The sequence below is a fragment of the Lactuca saligna genome, chromosome 2 (genome assembly GCF_052625555.1).
Source record: "Lactuca saligna cultivar CGN05327 chromosome 2, ASM5262555v1, whole genome shotgun sequence".
Classification (NCBI taxonomy): Eukaryota; Viridiplantae; Streptophyta; class Magnoliopsida; order Asterales; family Asteraceae; genus Lactuca; species Lactuca saligna.
The window spans coordinates 111953278-111972851 of NC_136418.1; positions in this window are offsets into that span (position 1 = coordinate 111953278).

Genomic DNA, 19574 nt, shown 5'->3' on the forward strand with positions numbered 1-19574 from the left:
CTTGACATGGGTAGGTCAGCACCCTAGAATGGCTTGACATGGGTAGGTCAGCACCCTAGAATAGCTTGACATGGGTAGGTCGGGCACCCCAGAATTGCCTAGCAGTATGTATGCTATGTGATTGTATAGTATGTGCTATGATAGGGGAACTCACTAAGCTTTTTGCTTACAGTTTTAGTTTTGGTTTCAGGTACCTCTTCATCCAAAGAGAAGGAGCCGGCAGCTTAGCAACGCATCACACACACATTATTTCCGCAAAGAGTTTTCTGGGATTGTACTATGATTTGCATAACTTTGATGACATGGGTTTTAGACACGTTGTTATGTTTTATTTGTAAATTGTTATAACATTGGTAATATTTGGTAAACTATATTATGGACGTCTAAATTAAAAATGAATTTTTTTTGGCCTCACAATTTAGGATGTTACATGTTGGTATCAAAGACTTGGTTTGATGGATTCGGACACACCCTCGGCGGTGTCTGAACTCAAACCGAGGGCTTGAAAGATTTTTACAAGGAAATAGTTTTCTAAAATCTAAATTAAAGAGTTTTGAGAAGGAACAAGGTGTGTTATGCATGCGACCGGCCGAGCTCAAGTAAGTTTTCCCCAAGATACCCATACTTGTTATGTTATATGATATGATTATGAGAGCTACATGCTATATTAGGGCTAAGGATCTAGGTGGATGCCTTGTATGCTTATTTTTGATTATGAGAACTGCATGCTAGAATAGTGCTAAGGATCTAGGAAGGATGCCTTGTATGCATGCTATAGGGGATCATTGAGCAGTATGTTAGAGCTGTTAGTTAGTAGTGAGATAGCCTGATTAGGTTATGTGTGATTTGGTTACTCAATGAACGAATGTTGCTTGCTTTTGTCCTGTAGGGGTTCTGGCTAACTTTAACTAACTAGTAAGCGAATATGTAACATTATTTGCGATCTAGATATGGAAAGGTGGTAGGGGCCCCTAGTACAACTGATGGCGGAGAGTAGGTCGGAGGGTGCCCTAGGAAACCTAGGATGAGATCAGTCGGAGATGGATAATGGTTAACGGACTTGGTGAAGTTGAGACAATCCTTGATGAAATTACGAATAGATGTGGAAGGTAGTATGGGCCCATACTACTGAAAACAGAGGATCCGTACTCGAGTCAAGGAGGGCCAAGATGGAACTAGAAAACTTGGGGAGTGAGTGAGACCTCTCGAAAGTATGTATGATCCTGACATTTATGTGTTTTATTTTCATTATGGTGGTCACACGACATGGAGCAGGAGGTTCGGGATCTGGATCAGGATCAGGATCGGGCTTGGGTGCAGGGTCCGAGCAGGTGGATGACAGGCTACGCGAGTTCATCACGTCTGAGATCATGAGATGCATCCTTGTGGCGACCCCTGTTATTTTTGGATCGATCAAGGAAGGGATTGTTGAGTTGATGGAGGATCGCCTCCGAGCGTTCAGGAGTGACTTCGCATCCAACCAGTCGGGTACATGCACACTTTCCTTTAAGGACTTTCGAGGGAGTGGTGCACTAGACTTTCATGGGGCGAAGGACCCCATTGCAGCTAGGAGATAGATCGTGGACATTGAGTCTGCGTAGTTGATGAGCTTCTTCCCGGAGGGGTCGAAGGTCCGTTTTGTTGCCGGTTGTTTGAGCGACAGGGCTAGGGATTGTGGGAGTCAGTCGGTGACGCACTGGGAGCCCCAGCTGTGGAGGCTATGACTTGGTCAGACTCTGTGATCCAGTTCAGGGCGGAGTTTGCGCCAGCTGTGGAGCTTCAACAGCTGGCCAAGGAGTTTCTGGATATGAGACAGAATACGGAGTCAGTGGCGGAGATCACCGTCAAGTTTAGAGAGAGGGCCTTGGTTGTACCTCAGTATGCTGGGGATGAGGAGATGCGGAAGACCCGCTACCAGGACATGTTGAGGGCAGACAATCGGGAGCATGTCAGCTATTCAGCCTGCCCGACCTTGGAGTCAATGATTTCCAAGACACGATAGAGGGAGATTGACTTGGAGCACCTCGGGAAGACGAAGGCGGAGACTGAGCAGGTTACAGGGGTTTCGGGGAAGAAACCCAAGGGATCTGGCGTTAGGTCGTAGGGCGAGCCGGGCCAGAGCCGCTGTAGGAAATACGGCAGGCCACATGACGGAGATTGTGGGGCAGGATCATCGGGCTAGTACAAGTGGAGCAAGACGGGGCACTTTGGCAGGGATTGTACTGCCCCCGCCCGTATGCTTTAGACATCAGACCTGATTTGCTTTCATTGCAATCAGAGGGGCCATAAAAAGGCCAACTGCCCTAGATTGACAGCAGCGACAACAGCAGCGCCAGTGGTGGCGCTAACTTCAACTACAACATGGATTGCGGATGGCCGAAAGGTCAAGGCAGAGGCTTTAGTGGTGCGGAGCCGAGCATTTCAGTTGATAGCCGAGGAGGCACGCGCCGCACCCAATTTGGTGACGGGTATGATTTCTTCTCTTTAACCTTTTATGTTATGTCACTATGGTTTTGATATGCTATATATGTGCTCTGTTTTGGATTGTTCCATGTGAACGGTATCCCAATTCAGGTGTTGATTGAATCGGGTTGCTACCCGATTGTTTGTCTCTCTTGCACTTAGCAATAAGTTTCCTGAGTCCTCGGGCATGTTGGATTGCCCTCTAGAGGTCAAGATTGAGGACGACCGTTCAGTGCGAGCATTAGAGGTTTTTAGGAATTGTGTTTTGAGATTGTTCGAGGAACGTTATCTAGTAGACTTGGTTCTCATACCATTTTGGGGAAACAAGGTTATTATAGGTATAGATTGGCTAAGCCCTAATGGGGCAGTGATTGATTGCGCATAGTAGTTGGTGCGGATCAGAACGACAAGTGGGGGAGAGCTAGTAATTCAGGGCGAGAGGCTACAACAAGGACTAGACTTATGTTCAGCAACGAGAGCTAGGCGCTACCTTCAGCAGGTTTGCGCGAAATATGTAACCTATGTTATGGATACACGAGAGGTAGGTAAGGTGACGGTGGGCGATGTGCTAGTAGTACGAGAGTTTATGGATGTATTCCCTGAGGAGTTGCCTGGGGTACTTATGGAGAGGCAGGTGGAGTTCAGGATCGACCTAGTCCCAAGTGCAGCTCCAATAGCCAAGGCACCGTATCGGTTGGCTCCTCCTGAGATGCAGGAGTTGTCTACACAGCTGCAGGAGCTGTTAGATAAGGGATTCATTAGACCGAGCGATTCACCCTAGGGAGGCTTGATTTTTGTCACAACTAGCATTTTTGCTAGGAGATTCTACTCTCATGCAATCATTCACCTAGTGTGATAACTTGTACTCTAAGTGAATACTATACTCCATTCCTATTCAAATACATCTCATATGCTCAAATAAGGGTTGGAAACCCTAGATATCCCATTTCAAGTTTACTATGGCCTAGGATTCTATTATTGGGCCTAATGGACCAATAAACCTTCAAGTTGACTATCTTGGGCCTAGAAACCCTAATTGGGCTCTAAATAGACCACATTCATAAAACCTTAGCATTTTGGGCCATGTGGGCCTAAAATAATTCATCTTATCTCTAATGAGCCTTATTGGGCCATAAAAGATTTCATTTGCCCCAATGGGCCGAATTTTTTTTTTGTGCTTCATAATTTCGAGTAAGGACCAAGATAAAGCCCAAACTCCTCCATGATTACTCCATTTTGGCCCAATGAAGAAAGAAGGGAATTAATGAGCAATGGACACATCACATTTGCATGGTGGACTTCAATGCAAATTAACCATTAAGTAATATCCAAACCTCATACATCTAGGTAACCATCACATCCTCTCTCTCCCTCTCCTCTTATTTTCGGCCAACACATCTTCTCACCACCTCATTCTCTCAAAAATCTTTCAAGAAAACTCTCTCAACCATCAAGAACACCCTCCTTTCCTTCCATCCAAAATTCCGAAGATCTAGGGTGTTTTCAAGAGGATTCTTCACCAAAATCATCATCCTTGGTAAGTTTATGCTTAGATCCATGGTCTAGCCTCTTGATTTCTTCAAAAATATTCTCTTAACTCATGCATTTTCGTGGATCATGACTCTTAGATCCTTCTTGAATTCGAAAACTCCTCTCAAAAAGCAAGCTATGCCGAATTCTCCTTCCATCTTCTCACCAAAACCAAACCAAACCCCAAGGTGAGTTTCATACCCCCTTATTTTCGGTTTATATAAGTTTTTGTGGGGGAGAATACAAGAAAAGGTGTAGATCCATCATTATGTGTATGTTGTGGTTGATTTCTATGCTTATATGTATGTTTTGTATGATTTTGATGCTAGATCTAGTGATGAAATGCTAAAAACCGAGATATATATTTAATTCTAGCATAAAATATACTACTACATGCAAAGTATACTAAGAAAAATAGCCAAATGGCTTGACAACACTTATTTTGGGCTAAAAACTCATTTTTTTGACATAAAATGTTAACAATACAAAGTTGAAGGGTCTAAAATGAAATATTTCGAAATTTGATGGGTGAGATGAGTCAAAACAGTTTACATAATATGTTTTCTGAAAATATACCATTTGGAGGGTTAAAAACATAAATTCCAAGCTTAATGGGCTAAAAATGACATTTTCGGCCCAATGAGGCCCATTATGCGAAATTTTCTGTTTTGGAGGGCCAAAACTGTATTTTTCTGTAAAACAGTGGACTATAAGTGTTCCAAGTCCTTTTCAAAGGTTTAAAATGCTTTTTAAATTTAAAGGGGACTAAAGTTGCAAAAATTTTACAATTTGGGCCAAAATTGTCAAACTTGCGAAAAGGATGGGTTATAACCGAGAAAACTGAAATTTCAGGGGCTTAAGCTGTTTTCTATGAAAAATATGATGGAAAATATTTATTTCAAAAAATTTTGGTATTAAAATGTCAAGAAAATTGATTTAAGTACCAAACCGTAAAGTATTTAAATAAAGGGGTTGAAAAAGTAAATTTTACAATCAAAAAGGGACTGAAAACAGAAAATTCTCAAGGCTAGTTCAATACATGCAATGTGACCAAATGATGGTACCACAACTATCGACGAAATAAAATACATTACAATACCAAAAGTCGTTGTCAAACGAATTGGTTCGGTCTCGAACCAATAAAAATCCGAAACTACTAACACAACGACACTATGACATTACGACATTACGATTCATAACTAATAACGATTGGGAAGTCACTATACATGCGAGTGTGCACAGACGTCTACGCACCATCTTTGGGCCCTAAAGTGTAAAATCTTGTTTGTTGAGCCTAGCTAGCCCAATGACCTGATCTTAAGGCCCGAAGACCTCTCTCTTACGAAGTGTTAGGTTTTACCGATCCGACATAACGTAAAAGGACTTTCAATGGCAAACATGCTGCTGGTCCCCAAGGGTCCTTCAGTGCTGCTAGTAAAGTCGGTAACTCACGATTGCGGGTTGGGCTTCGGGCCCTTCGCAATTGCAATGGTCTTGAACGACGCGGGGAAATACCGAGGGTTTCGCACCTTCTCTCCTTCCCTCCGGTCGTGGGACTGCACAAGTCCGGGATGATTGAGTTGTGTGAATAACTGCGAGTGACGCCTAAGGGATCATTTGTAAGGTTGTCGACTGGACGTTTTCATCAACGGACGTCACAACAATTCACCACCCACTGTATACTCAATGCCTCCGGAGCTCAACGAATACCTCTAACGCAACGAAATAACAGTACACAAACTAAGTAAAGTAAAGTGATAGGAAAACGTCGGGTTTTCCTAGGGTTTTCAACTAATACACTTACGAATTTCATGCCGAATTTTACAACCCGTACGCTTACATCTATAGAAAACAAACAAGCATACTTACGGATCTTCACATTTTTTTTTACCATACTATTTTCAGAAAATATCGGATTTTCTGGTGGTTTTCGAAATGATGCAAACATTGGATTTCAAACATTACTTATGAACTCACCAACATTTCATATGTTGACGTTTTTCAAAATACTTGTATTCTCAGGTAACAGATAAGTCGAAGGGATAAGTGTACTCAGTGATGTTTTGCTGCTTGTTAAATTAGTACCGAACAATCTACTTTTTGGGCATGTAATGTTAGGGAACAATGTACTAAATGTAAACGCTACCAGTTGTATTATTCCAATGCTTGGTGATGTATGATGTTATGTTTCATGTATATTCATTGTGATGGTATTCAATTGAGTCACAACAGCCCCCGGACGTTTCCGCCGTCTGGTTCGGGGGTGTGACAGGTTGGTATCAGAGCTCTGTTTATAGTGAACTAGCATATCTAACCATACATTGATATGCAACTATAAACCAAAATAGGGACTAACATAACTCTGAACAAAACAAGTAAAACATAACAATAAAACACCCTTGCTTGTATTAGGAACGAGAACCTAACACCGAACCAAACAAGATAATGCTAGTATCTCGGTTGATCCAGGACTGTTCTTAGTTGTATCAAGGAGCGGATGTAGCCTGATCAACTACATTCCCTCCAAGGTACAACCATCACATGTCTTGAAGAAATCGTGATAGCTAGGGAGTCTAAAATCATACCCCTTAATCTCCAAGAAGGGAACCCCAACTAAATCTATGCAATAGTTGTAGGATTATAGGAGTAATTGGCATGCTATTTGATTCTAGTATTCATAGTCCTTCGTGCAATACGCTATAGACAAGTATCATTAGTCAGGAAACCCTATCTCCCTAGTCAAGATATAGTAGGGTGGCTCGATCCAGAGGAAGAACCGCAGGAGGAACACGAAGTAGAACTCGCCGGTGAACCCGCCAAGTCAATAAGTGGACCTCGAGGAGGAGGAGCCCAAGGGCAGAGATGATGATGACTCGAATGCAGAATCTGATGTCATTAACCATCCATGAAAAGCCAGAGTACCGATTTATCGTGGGGGCCCCAGTGGCTCCATGCCCCCCTTGGGCATACGAAATTTGGAAATAGAGTCACCAGCAGGGGATACGACCACACTAGGGCAGGAACCGAGGTCTCTCCGACCATCGGCCATAAAGGACCCGTTGACCAGGCCCTCCCAGTCTTGGTCCGACGCACCCGAGGTATTGATAACCAAGCTCAGACACCCCAAATCGAACGGAACAACTGCGATTTGCTATTGAGAGATGAGAGGCAAACATTGGAAGTGAGCGGAGATTCCCGAGTGAGACGGTTAGTGTGAGAAGTACGCCTACGAGGTATCGGGCAACAAGCAGCTCGTCTCCGAGGTGCACCCACTTCATCAGCATCACTACCAGACACTTCCCGCCACGATTAGGATCAGCCTTTTCTAGTTCCCCCCTACTATCTGACATGACTCTCTTTCTTGTACTGAGATGGTACTTACCCCTAAAACAATTATGTGCTATATTGATTTCATATTACTACAAAGACTCAATTATATGCACAAGCAAACCCTCGAGACCACTAGAGACATAAGGATCTCGAAACCAAAACACCCTATATACTCTAAGGATAGATGTGACGATCGTGCCAATCTGTGATTACCTACTACCGTAAATACATCATGGGGATGTTGATGGAAGCAGTAAGAACTATACAACAAGATGCAAAGTATTATAGAGTACAACCAAGAATGACGATCATTACTTACAATCTAGATTATCAACGAGCAGCAGGAAAATGCCATCTCGCAAGAATAACAATCACACTCGTGAGACACCACTACTGCAGATGGACCCTGCTACATTTCAAGCTGCTGTAATGGCGGCAGTAACCGCTGCTATGGCACAAATCAATGCAAACAACCCCAATGGAGGCAGGAATAGCATTGACAACTCCAGCCAAAGGAACGAACATGGAAACCGACAAGTGACAACCTATCAAGGAACTCCAAACCCCAAGCTTAAGAGCAGGAAGCTGAGGTCTGGAAGTAAGAGGAAGGGACATCCCACTCAAGGGTTCTCAAGGAAGCAACATGTTGTTGCTGTTCATGAGACCATGACCCCTATTACACCAACAACCAGGAGACCATATGTTGGAATCCTTCCAAAATGCAACCAGTGCAAATTCCATCATAATGAAGCCTACCGGGAGATGCATTGTGACAATGCAACCGAAAGAATCACACCGCTAAATTTTGTAGAACGTATCCATGCCAGAAACGTCAGCCAAATGGAAATGACAACACTCACAGCAACCCTAACAACAACACCAATGATGAGACCATCCACACCTGCTATGGGTATGGAGGAACCGGTCACCTCAAGCGTGGTCTCCCCAAGGATAACAATCAAGGTGCAGAAGGATCAGAAATGGTCCTGACCTGGGTTCAAGGCGAAGCAGTCCAAGACCCAACGGTTGTTATTGGTATGTTCCCACTTGACAACTCTTTCGCTTACCTCTTATTTAATGGTAAACCCGAGCGAAGTTTCAATTAGTAACATATTCAAACACTTACTAACACAACATCCCGAAAGCTAAGCTAAGCCCTTTCAATGGACATGGCCAACGGGGAAAAACCGACTTAACCTAGGGTACTTATGTGGAGTACACCTTAACACTAAACAACCATTCATGACAAATAGATTTCATGCCAGTAAAGATTAGGAGTTTTAATGTGATAATCGTCGTGGTTGGGTTAAGCCCCCACCGTGCCAATACTATGTGCCGCGAGAAGGTCGTTTGCCTTCACCTTCCTAATCACGAAAACTCTAATAATCCATGGATATAAACCTGGCGCCAATCCTCTTCCTATCTCGTGCATCAAGGCGCAGAAGTGCCTGCACCAGAAGAACTACGTTCTCCTCACTCATGTTGTGGACTAGACCGAAGAAGAGGTAGACATACAAGGTATTCCAGTAGCATGTGATTTTTTTCAAATGTGTTTCCCGAGGAACTTTCAGGAGTATCCCAGAGAGACAGGTCGAATTTCGAATCAACCTCATATCGGGAACCACATCAATTGCCAATTCACCCTATAGGTTGACTCCCGCCAAAAATTCACATGTTATCTTGTCAACTGAGTAGAATTGTTGCGCAAACGATTCATTAGGCCAAGCTTCTCATCCTAGAGAGCTCCGGTCTTGTTTCTCAAGAAGACAGATCCTTCCGAAGGTACATCGATTTTAGGAAATCGAATAATCTCCTTATTAAAAATCGATACCTACTTCCACGGACTGACGATCTATTTGGCCAGCTCCAAGGAGCTCGTTACTTCTTTAAAAATAGATCTAAGCATCGGTTATCATTAACTTCGAGTCCGAGAAGGCAACATTTCAAAAACTGCCTTCCGAACTCGTCGTGGCCATTTTAAATTCATTGTGATACCCTTCGGTATAACGAATGCTCCCACACTATTCATGGACCTTACAAACCAAGTTTTCCCAACCATTCCTAGTTAGCCTTTTCATTATTCTCATCAATAACATACTCGTCGGCCCACGAAGCAAGAACGAAACACTATCAACATCTACGACCAGCCTTGAAAACATCAAAGTCGGAGAATATCGCGAAGAAGGCACTGCATGGATGGATAAAACTCTCGAAGTTGAATGACGAAGCTTATAGGTACGCAAGTTAAATTGGGAGTTAACTGGGTGATTGTCGATAAGTTAACCCAAGCTGCCTATTTCCTGCTAATACTAAAATCAAACAAGACAGAAAGGTTTACATGCATCTATCTCAAGGAGATCGTGAGACTCCATGAGATATCGGTATCTACTATCTCGAATCGAGATAACGGGATTACTTCAAGACTTTCACAGTCACTTCGAGGGCTATGGGAACATAGCTAGACATGATCGTTTCTTACCACCTTCAAACCAATAGCCAAGGCAAACGAACCATTCAACCACTTAAAGTCATGCTATCAGTCTGGGTGGTTGAATTCAACAAGTCAGGGAATACCCAGTTTCCCTTGACTGAATCCTCATACATTAACAATTATCGCACGAGCATCAAGATTGGTCGTTTCGAAACTCTCTATAGTCATAAATGCAGATCACTCGTCAGTATTCTTATGAGGCCAGAAACCATTTGCGAAACTACCGAGAAGATAATCCAAATCGAAGCTTGACTTCAAGCATCGCGAGACCGACCGAAGAGCTATTCTGACAAGCAGCGTAAGCCATTAGGATGTCAAGTCGGGGATCGCGTGTTACTAAAGGAATCTCCTTGGAAAGGAATGATTCGCTTTAGGAAACGATAAAACTAGACCCGCGATGCATCGGACAGTTCGAGAACCTTGCTCGGATTGGTCCAAAGACTTATAGGCTGCAGCTACCAGTAGAGCTCAGCAACGTACACCTTGTGTTCAGCGTCTCGAATCTGAAAAAGTGCCTATCAGGAAAAATTCTTATCATTCCTTTATAAAGGATCAAAATAAACAAGAATCTCATGTTCATCAAAGAACCAGTCGAGTTGTTTTAGATAGGGAAGTAGAGCATACAAAACAAAGCCACATTTCGATTGTGAAGGTTCGATGGAACACAAAGCGTGGACCGGAATTCACATGGGAAGCGCAAAGACCAGATGAAGTACCTATTCTCTCATTCATGAACCTATCTTTCAAAAGAATTTCGGGACGAAATTCCCTCTAATGGGGGGATGATGTCACAACTAGCATTTTTGCTAGGAGATTCTACTCTCATGCAATCATTCACCTAGTGTGATAACTTGTACTCTAAGTGAATACTATACTCCATTCCTATTCAAATACATCTCATATGCTCAAATAAGGGTTGGAAACCCTAGATATCCCATTTCAAGTTTACTATGGCCTAGGATTCTCTTATTGGGCCTGATGGACCAATAAACCTTCAAGTTGACTATCTTGGGCCTAGAAACCCTAATTGGGCTCTAAATAGACCACATTCATAAAACCTTAGCATTTTGGGCCATGTGGGCCTAAAATAATTCATCTTATCTCTAATGAGCCTTATTGGGCCATAAAAGATTTCATTTGCCCCAATGGGCCGAATTTTTTTTTGTGCTTCATAATTTCGAGTAAGGACCAAGATAAGGCCCAAACTCCTCCATGATTACTCCATTTTGGCCCAATGAAGAAAGAAGGGAATTAATGAGCAATGGACACATCACATTTGCATGGTGGACTTCAATGCAAATTAACCATTAAGTAATATCCAAACCTCATACATCTAGGTAACCATCACATCCTCTCTCTCCCTCTCCTCTTATTTTCAGCCAACACATCTTCTCACCACCTCATTCTCTCAAAAATCTTTCAAGAAAACTCTCTCAACCATCAAGAACACCCTCCTTTCCTTCCATCCAAAATTCCGAAGATCTAGGGTGTTTTCAAGAGGATTCTTCACCAAAATCATCATCCTTGGTAAGTTTATGCTTAGATCCATGGTCTAGCCTCTTGATTTCTTCAAAAATATTCTCTTAACTCATGCATTTTCTTGGATCATGACTCTTAGATCCTTCTTGAATTCGAAAACTCCTCTCAAAAAGCAAGCTATGCCGAATTCTCCTTCCATCTTCTCACCAAAACCAAACCAAACCCCAAGGTGAGTTTCATACCCCCTTATTTTCGGTTTATATAAGTTTTTGTGGGGGAGAATACAAGCAAAGGTGTAGATCCATCATTATGTGTATGTTGTGGTTGATTTCTATGCTTATATGTATGTTTTGTATGATTTTGATGCTAGATCTAGTGATGAAATGCTAAAAACCGAGATATATATTTAATTCTAGCATAAAATATACTACTACATGCAAAGTATACTAAGAAAAATAGCCAAATGGCTTGACAACACTTATTTTGGGCTAAAAACTCATTTTTTTGACATAAAATGTTAAAAATACAAAGTTGAAGGGTCTAAAATGAAATATTTCGAAATCTGATGGGTGAGATGAGTCAAAACAGTTTACATAATGTGTTTTCTGAAAATATACCATTTGGAGGGTTAAAAACATAAATTCCAAGCTTAATGGGCTAAAAATGACATTTTCAGCCCAATGAGGCCCATTATGCGAAATTTTCTGTTTTGGAGGGCCAAAACTGTATTTTTCTGTAAAACAGTGGACTATAAGTGTTCCAAGTCCTTTTCAAAGGTTTAAAATGCTTTTTAAATTTAAAGGGGACTAAAGTTGCAAAAATTTTACAATTTGGGCCAAAATTGTCAAACTTGCGAAAAGGATGGGTTATAACCGAGAAAACTGAAATTTCAGGGGCTTAAGCTGTTTTCTATGAAAAATATGATGGAAAATATTTATTTCAAAAATTTTTGGTATTAAAATGTCAAGAAAATTGATTTAAGTACCAAACCGTAAAGTATTTAAATAAAGGGGTTGAAAAAGTAAATTTAACAATCAAAAAGGGACTGAAAACAGAAAATTCTCAAGGCTAGTTCAATACATGCAATGTGACCAAATGATGGTACCACAACTATCGACGAAATACAATACATTACAATACCAAAAGTCGTTGTCAAACGAATTGGTTCGGTCTCGAACCAATAAAACTCCGAAACTACTAACACGACGACACTATGGCATTACGACATTACGATTCATAACTAATAACGATTGGGAAGTCACTATACATGCGAGTGTGCACATACGTCTACGCACCATCTTTGGGCCCCAAAGTGTAAAATCTTGTTTGTTGAGCCTAGCTAGCCCAATGACCTGATCTTAAGGCCCGAAGACCTCTCTCTTACGAAGTGTTGGGTTTTACCGATCCGACATAACGTAAAAGGACTTTCAATGGCAAACATGCTGCTGGTCCCCAAGGGTCCTTCAGTGCTGCTAGTAAAGTCGGTAACTCACGATTGCGGGTTGGGCTTCGGGCCCTTCGCAATTGCAATGGTCTTGAACGATGCGGGGAAATACCGAGGGTTTCGCACCTTCTCTCGTTCCCTCCGGTCGTGGGACTACACAAGTCCGGGAGGATTGAGTTGTGTGAATAACTGCGAGTGACGCCTAAGGGATCATTTGTAAGGTTGTCGACTGGACGTTTTCATCAACGGACGTCACAACAATTCACCACCCACTGTATACTCAATGCCTCCGGAGCTCAACGAATACCTCTAACGCAACGAAATAACAGTACACAAACTAAGTAAAGTAAAGTGATAGGAAAATGTCGGGTTTTCCTAGGGTTTTCAACTAATACACTTACGAATTTCATGCCGAATTTTACAACCCGTACGCTTACATCTATAGAAAACAAACAAGCATACTTACGGATCTTCACATTTTTTTTACCATACTATTTTCAGAAAATATCGGATTTTCTGGTGGTTTTCGAAACGATACAAACATTGGATTTCAAACATTACTTAGGAACTCACCAACATTTCATATGTTGACGTTTTTCAAAATACTTGTATTCTCAGGTAACAGATAAGTCGAAGGGATAAGTGTACTCAGTGACGTTTTGCTGCTTGTTAAATTAGTACCGAACAATCTACTTTTTGGGCATGTAATGTTAGGGAACAATGTACTAAATGTAAATGCTACCAGTTGTATTATTCCAATGCTTGGTGATGTATGATGTTATGTTTCATGTATATTCATTGTGATGGTATTCAATTGAGTCACAACAGCCCCCGGACGTTTCCGCCGTCTGGTTCGGGGGTGTGACAATTTTATTTGTGAAGAAGAAGGACGGGTCGCATCGGATGTGTATAGATTATCGGGAGCTGAATAAGGTAACGATGAAGAATCGTTACCCACTCCCAAGGATTAATGACCTCTTTGACCAGCTACAGTGAACATCTTAGTTCTCCAATATTGATTTGCATTCAGGATATCATCAGATGAGGGTCAAGAAGGAGGATGTGCAGAAGACTGCTTTTCGGATGCGTTATGGTCACTATGAGTTTGTGGTGATGCCTTTTGTGCTCACCAACACTCCTGCCACATTCATGGATCTCATGAACCGCGTGTGAAGGCCGATGTTGGATCGTTATATGATAGATTTCATTGACGACATCTTGGTTTATTCCAAGACGCGAGATCAACATGAGGAGCAGTTACGGGAGGTTTTGCATAAATTGAGGAGGGAGAGCTTGTATGCCAAGTTCTCCAAGTGTGAGTTCTGGTTGCTCGAGGTGCCATTTCTTAGGCACCTTGTCAAGCAGAACGAGATTTTAGTTAACCCGGCCAAGGTGGAGGTCGTGATGAGATGGGAGGTTTTGAGGTCTCCATAAAGGTGCAGTAGCAGCACCACAAGTATGGGTGGCAACTTTCGACCCAACCCGTAACCCGACACTGACCCAACCCGAAAATAGACAGGTTTGGGTTGAGATTTTTGACCCGCCAACCCGTCAACCTAGTAACCCGTTTATTTCATGGGTTGGGTTGGGTTATCTGTTTGGGTTTGCGGGTCAACCCGCTAACCCATATATATATATATATATATATATATATATATATATATATATATATATATATATATATATATATTACATTTATAAAATGATATATTTAATTATTAATGAAATTTGATTTCCATCCGTATTCGTAATATTCTGTATCGTTATATTCCTTCCATATTCATATGTGACTAATTTGCGCTTTTGGTTTGTTAATAAAAAAAAATACATGTTGTTATTTTCACGTTTCACGAACGAAAAACACATCCACTATCTATGAATATTTTCATTTTTTATTTTTATTTGGATGTTATTGACTTTATGAATTTATGTTGAAATTTTTTTTATGGTAATTACTTTAATCATTTTATGAATTTATTTTGAAGAAACCTCATTTTTTAAAATGCGTTGCTTATTTATTAAACAAGTTATATGGGTTGGGTCTGACCCATTAACTTGTGAACCCGCGAACCTATATACTTAAACCGGTTATATGGGTTGGGTTGGGTTGAGGTTTCTAACCCACCAACCCGTGACCCGCCAACCTATCAACCCATATATTATATGGGTTGGGTTGAGTTTATGTTTTTTGACCCGCCAACCCGTCAACCTGTGACCCGCAAACCCGAACCCAACCCAATTGCCAGGCCTAACCACAAAGGCTCAAAATAGACATGGGAGCCGCTAGATCAGATGAGGGAGCACTACCTCGAGCTTTTCCATGACCAAGCAGTAGACTTCGAGGATGAAGTCTAAAATAAGTGGGGGAGATTTGTAACACCTGATTCCTGGTACGCATCTAATTCAAGCATTCTTGTGTTTTTCTCTAGGACTCGACGAGCTGTATGCCCAACTCGTCGAGTAGAGTCGGGATCCGAAAACAGTTTAAGTGACCCGCTCGATGAGTCGGGAGTCTGACTCGGCGAGTAGGTGCTGTTTGAGTGAAACCCTAAATTTGAGGGTTTGCACCCTATTTAAACACCTTATCTTATACTCCATTGTCCTTATCACTCCCAGAAAACTGTATATATCGAAACCCTAGCCATTTTTGTGTGTTCTAAGGCCATTTTGGTGCATTTGGTGTATTGTGAAGCTTGAGAAGAAGAAAGAACCTTGAGAGTTCGAGTTGGGGCCTGGAGATCAAGAGATTTTGGTCCATATCCAGCTCAATCAAGTTAAACTGCCCCTGTCTTGGTCTTCCATGCATTTATTTATCCATAGGGCTTGGATTTTGGGTACCTTTAGGGCTTTCCAAGCCATTTTTCGGATTTGTGAAGTGTTATGTGGAGTCTTGACTTCAGATCTTAGTCATTGGAGGGGTCTCATGGCATAAAGGTGCTAACTCTATGGCCAAGAGATCTCCATGCATCTTGTAGAACACCTTTTATGGATTTTTGAGCCACAGACCCCATGCATGTGCACCAAGTTTGGAACTTTACATGTAAAATGGACAATAGGAGGCCAAATCTACCGTTTTGATGTGTTAAGACCCATTTAAATCGACTGTATGGTAATGGTCAAGGATGGACTCGATGAGTCGTTCTTGGGACTCGGTGATTCAGGGTGTATTGACAACCAAATCCTTTTTATGGATGGACCAGGTTTTAGGTTGGAAAGTCCCTTAGTTGTTTAGACGCGTAAAGGAACCTGGGCATCATGGGACTCGACGAGTGGTTGAACAAACTTGGAGAGTCCAAGGCAATCTCCCAATCTTTGAAGATAGACTCGACGATTTGTTCATACATCTCGACAAGTCATAGACTGGACGCATTCATATGCTGAAGATAAACTTGACGAGTTAAATAAAGTACTCGCTGAGTCGGTTGAAGATTGACTAAAGTGTTGTTGAAGGTGAACTCGTCGAGATCTTTCTAGACTCGACGAGTGGGGACGGGTTTGTAGTATTATGTGGATGAAGGGACTCAACGAGTTAGCAGACCAACTTGGTGATTCTGGTCAACCAAAGAATTGACCTGACTAGGGTTTGACTTTGACTTTCACTTGGATTCAAGATTGACCCTTGTAGGGGTTGTGAGTACAATTTGATAACTTAGCATGGTTGTCGTGTAGGAACCAAGGAGTCTGGGAGAGCTGATTTTCACACCGAGGACAGTACAGACACTACACGACATCGATGTGAGTTACCTTCCAGTAGAGGTGGGTCTAAGGCCACAATGTTGGCCCACCAACAAGAGTAATTGGTAGATAATTGTCTTCGTGATAATTATCTTGGTATGCTTATGAGTTATGCTTATGTGTTATGCTTATGAGATATGCTTATGTGATATGCTATGTGAGTTAGTGGTAGTAGCAGGGAATAGCTTTTCCCTGACTCGGTCGTTAGGACCGAAGGGTAGGTCAGTACCCCATATATGCCTAACTGTATGATTATATTTTGTTATTGTATGATAGAGGTACGGGTGGAATAGTCCCCGTTGCCGGTTAAGATAGAGCGGAGGGTAGTCGACACCCTAGAACGGCCTGACATGGGTAGGTCAGCACCCCAAAATGGCTTGACATGGGTAGGTCAGCACCCCAGAATAGATTGGCATGGGTAGCTCAGGCACCCCAGAACTGCCCAACAGTATGTATGTTATGTTATTGTATGGTATATGGTATGATGGAGGAACTCACTAAGCTTTGTGCTTACAGTTTTAGTTTTGGTTTTAGGTACCTCTTCATCCAAGGGGAAGGAGATGGTGACGTAGCACCGCATCACAGACACATGATTTCCGCAAAGAGTTTTCTGGGATTGTACTCTAATTTTCATAACTTTGATGACATGGTTTTCATACATGTTGTTATGTTTTATTTGTAAATTGTTATGACATTGGCAATATTTGGTAAACTATATTATGGATGTATTAATTAAAAATGATTTTTTTGCCACAAAATTGGGGATGTTACAATCCCGCACTTAGAACTGTAACGACATTTATCACTTATAGGCATACCAGCCTTACTGTAACGAACAGTCTGAGTGTGGGATTGTCAATCTCGTATAGATCTATACACATTTGTCTCACTCTCTGTCTGGAGATTCTAGTTATACTTATCGGGAATTTAATAGTATCGCTTAAATAACTAAGCGTGTGAACTTTATCTTACAAAAAACATATTGACGATTACGTATATAATAATGATAAAAAGTCATTATTATATACGTAATTGTGAATATGGTTTTTGTGAGATAAAGGTCACTCGCTTATTTATTTAAGCAATACTATTAAATTCCTAATAGTTATAACTAGAATCTATGAACAGAGAGCGAGACAAATGTGTATAGATCTATACGGGATTGACAATCCCGCACTCATGCTATTCACTACAGTTAGGCTGGTATGTCTATGACTGACAAATGTCATTAAAGTTCTAACACCCGTAAAGCGTTGTATCAGGCTTACTAGTCTTAGTATGGTTTTAGTAACTCACAAAGAGATATGAACAATACGGTTACTGTATGAATAATTAAACAAAAGAGTACCAATACAACGTACTGGTTTTACAATAATACGAATTATAGTATAATACTACGACTTTTAATTACAGCTGGTGGAACCAGACACATTCGCTTTTACAAGGTTTTCAAAGAGTACAATTTTAGAACATGGAAAACATAAACAATATAGAAAACATTCTATTTATATTTTTATTTTGAATTAAAACTATGTTACGCTATTTTATAGTACAACACATTTATACATAATAGTTTTATGATATTAAAGTTGCTTTTCAGTTAAAATAGAAAATATTGGATTTTCTGGAACAGTAAATATATACACTATTTCAAGGAATAGAAAACAAGTTTTTAAACATAAATACTTATGCACTCACCAACTTAAATCTTGATACTCTCTTTTTCGAAACATTTTGTATTCTCAGGGAACTAGTAGACATGTACTTTCCAAGGATTTTGAGAAGATGAAGCAGTAGAGAGTTATGTCTTCTATCTTTTGCTATGTCTATTTTGGTGTCAATATACAATGATTGAACACACATTTAAAATTTATACTTTATTAATGCAACGGTTGTTGTACTTTGATTACTATGATGCATGTGTTTTGATACTTAACATGATGTTACCAACCTCGGACGTTTTTGTCGTTTAAGTTTGGAGGTGTGACAGATTGGTATCAGAGCATTTTTTATGTAACATCCCGGAATCGCAAGAGTAGAGTTGAAGGGATAAAAGTGTAAGTTTCGGAGGGTGACTCGGCGAGTCCATGGATAGACTCGGCGAGTCAGGTCGCGGCTATGGTCGCGTGTCAAGTGGCCTACTCGGCGAGTCCAAAGATGGACTCGACGAGTAGGTGTTGTATGGAGAAAACCCTAATTTTCGGGGTTGAGCCCTATATAAAGAGCATTATGCCCCTCCACAGCCTCCCTTATTCCCCCCTTGAGTTCCAGAAACCCTAAATTCGTGGAAAGTTCATTTGTGGAGAAAATTAGAGCTTGGAAAGGTGTTGGTTGAAGAAATCTTGAAGGAGAAGTGGCTTGGATCAAAGGGCTTTGCTTGGATTCGAGTTTGGTTGCTATTGAGGCATCTTTTGGAGGTAATACTTTCGTTCTTAGGCTGTGTTTTCCTAGTTTCATCATTTTGGGGTTTGTGGGGAGTATATCTTGGAATGTTTTGGAGTTTGGAGGTTAAATCTGAGGTTGCTACCTCAGATCTGGAATATTGAAGGCCTAGAGTGCATTAAAGTTCCTATGTTTGAGTGCTTAGTGAAGCCACCATCTCCCAAACCTTGGTTCTAAGGTGAATAAGGCTTAGATCTCTTTAGATTCACGTAAAGTTTGCCACTTTACATGATGGATGGATTGTAGGAGGTTGGATCTATGTTTTGGATAATTGCATGGCCTGAGATGCTTCTGTATGGATTCAGACCGGTGGTACTCGACGAGTCACATGGGTGGACTCGACGAGTTGCTTGAAGATGGCCTGAAACTCGACGAGTTGGAAGAACAACTCGGCGAGTAGGTTGAAGATAGCCTTGGACTCTACGAGTCCACTTGGACTCGGCGAGTCTTGTCGAGGAAGTCCCAATATTTCTGGTTGAGTCGATGAATCGGTGAGTCAAGGGATGACTCGGTGAGTTGGGTGCGAGTGGACTCAGAGTTGTTGGACTCGACGAGTCTTGGGGTGACTCGGCGAGTTGGGTCGCTGATTGAAGGAAGTTCTGAGCATATGGACTCGGCGAGTCATCGGGTTGACTCGGTGAGTAGGGTCAGTCAGGGGTT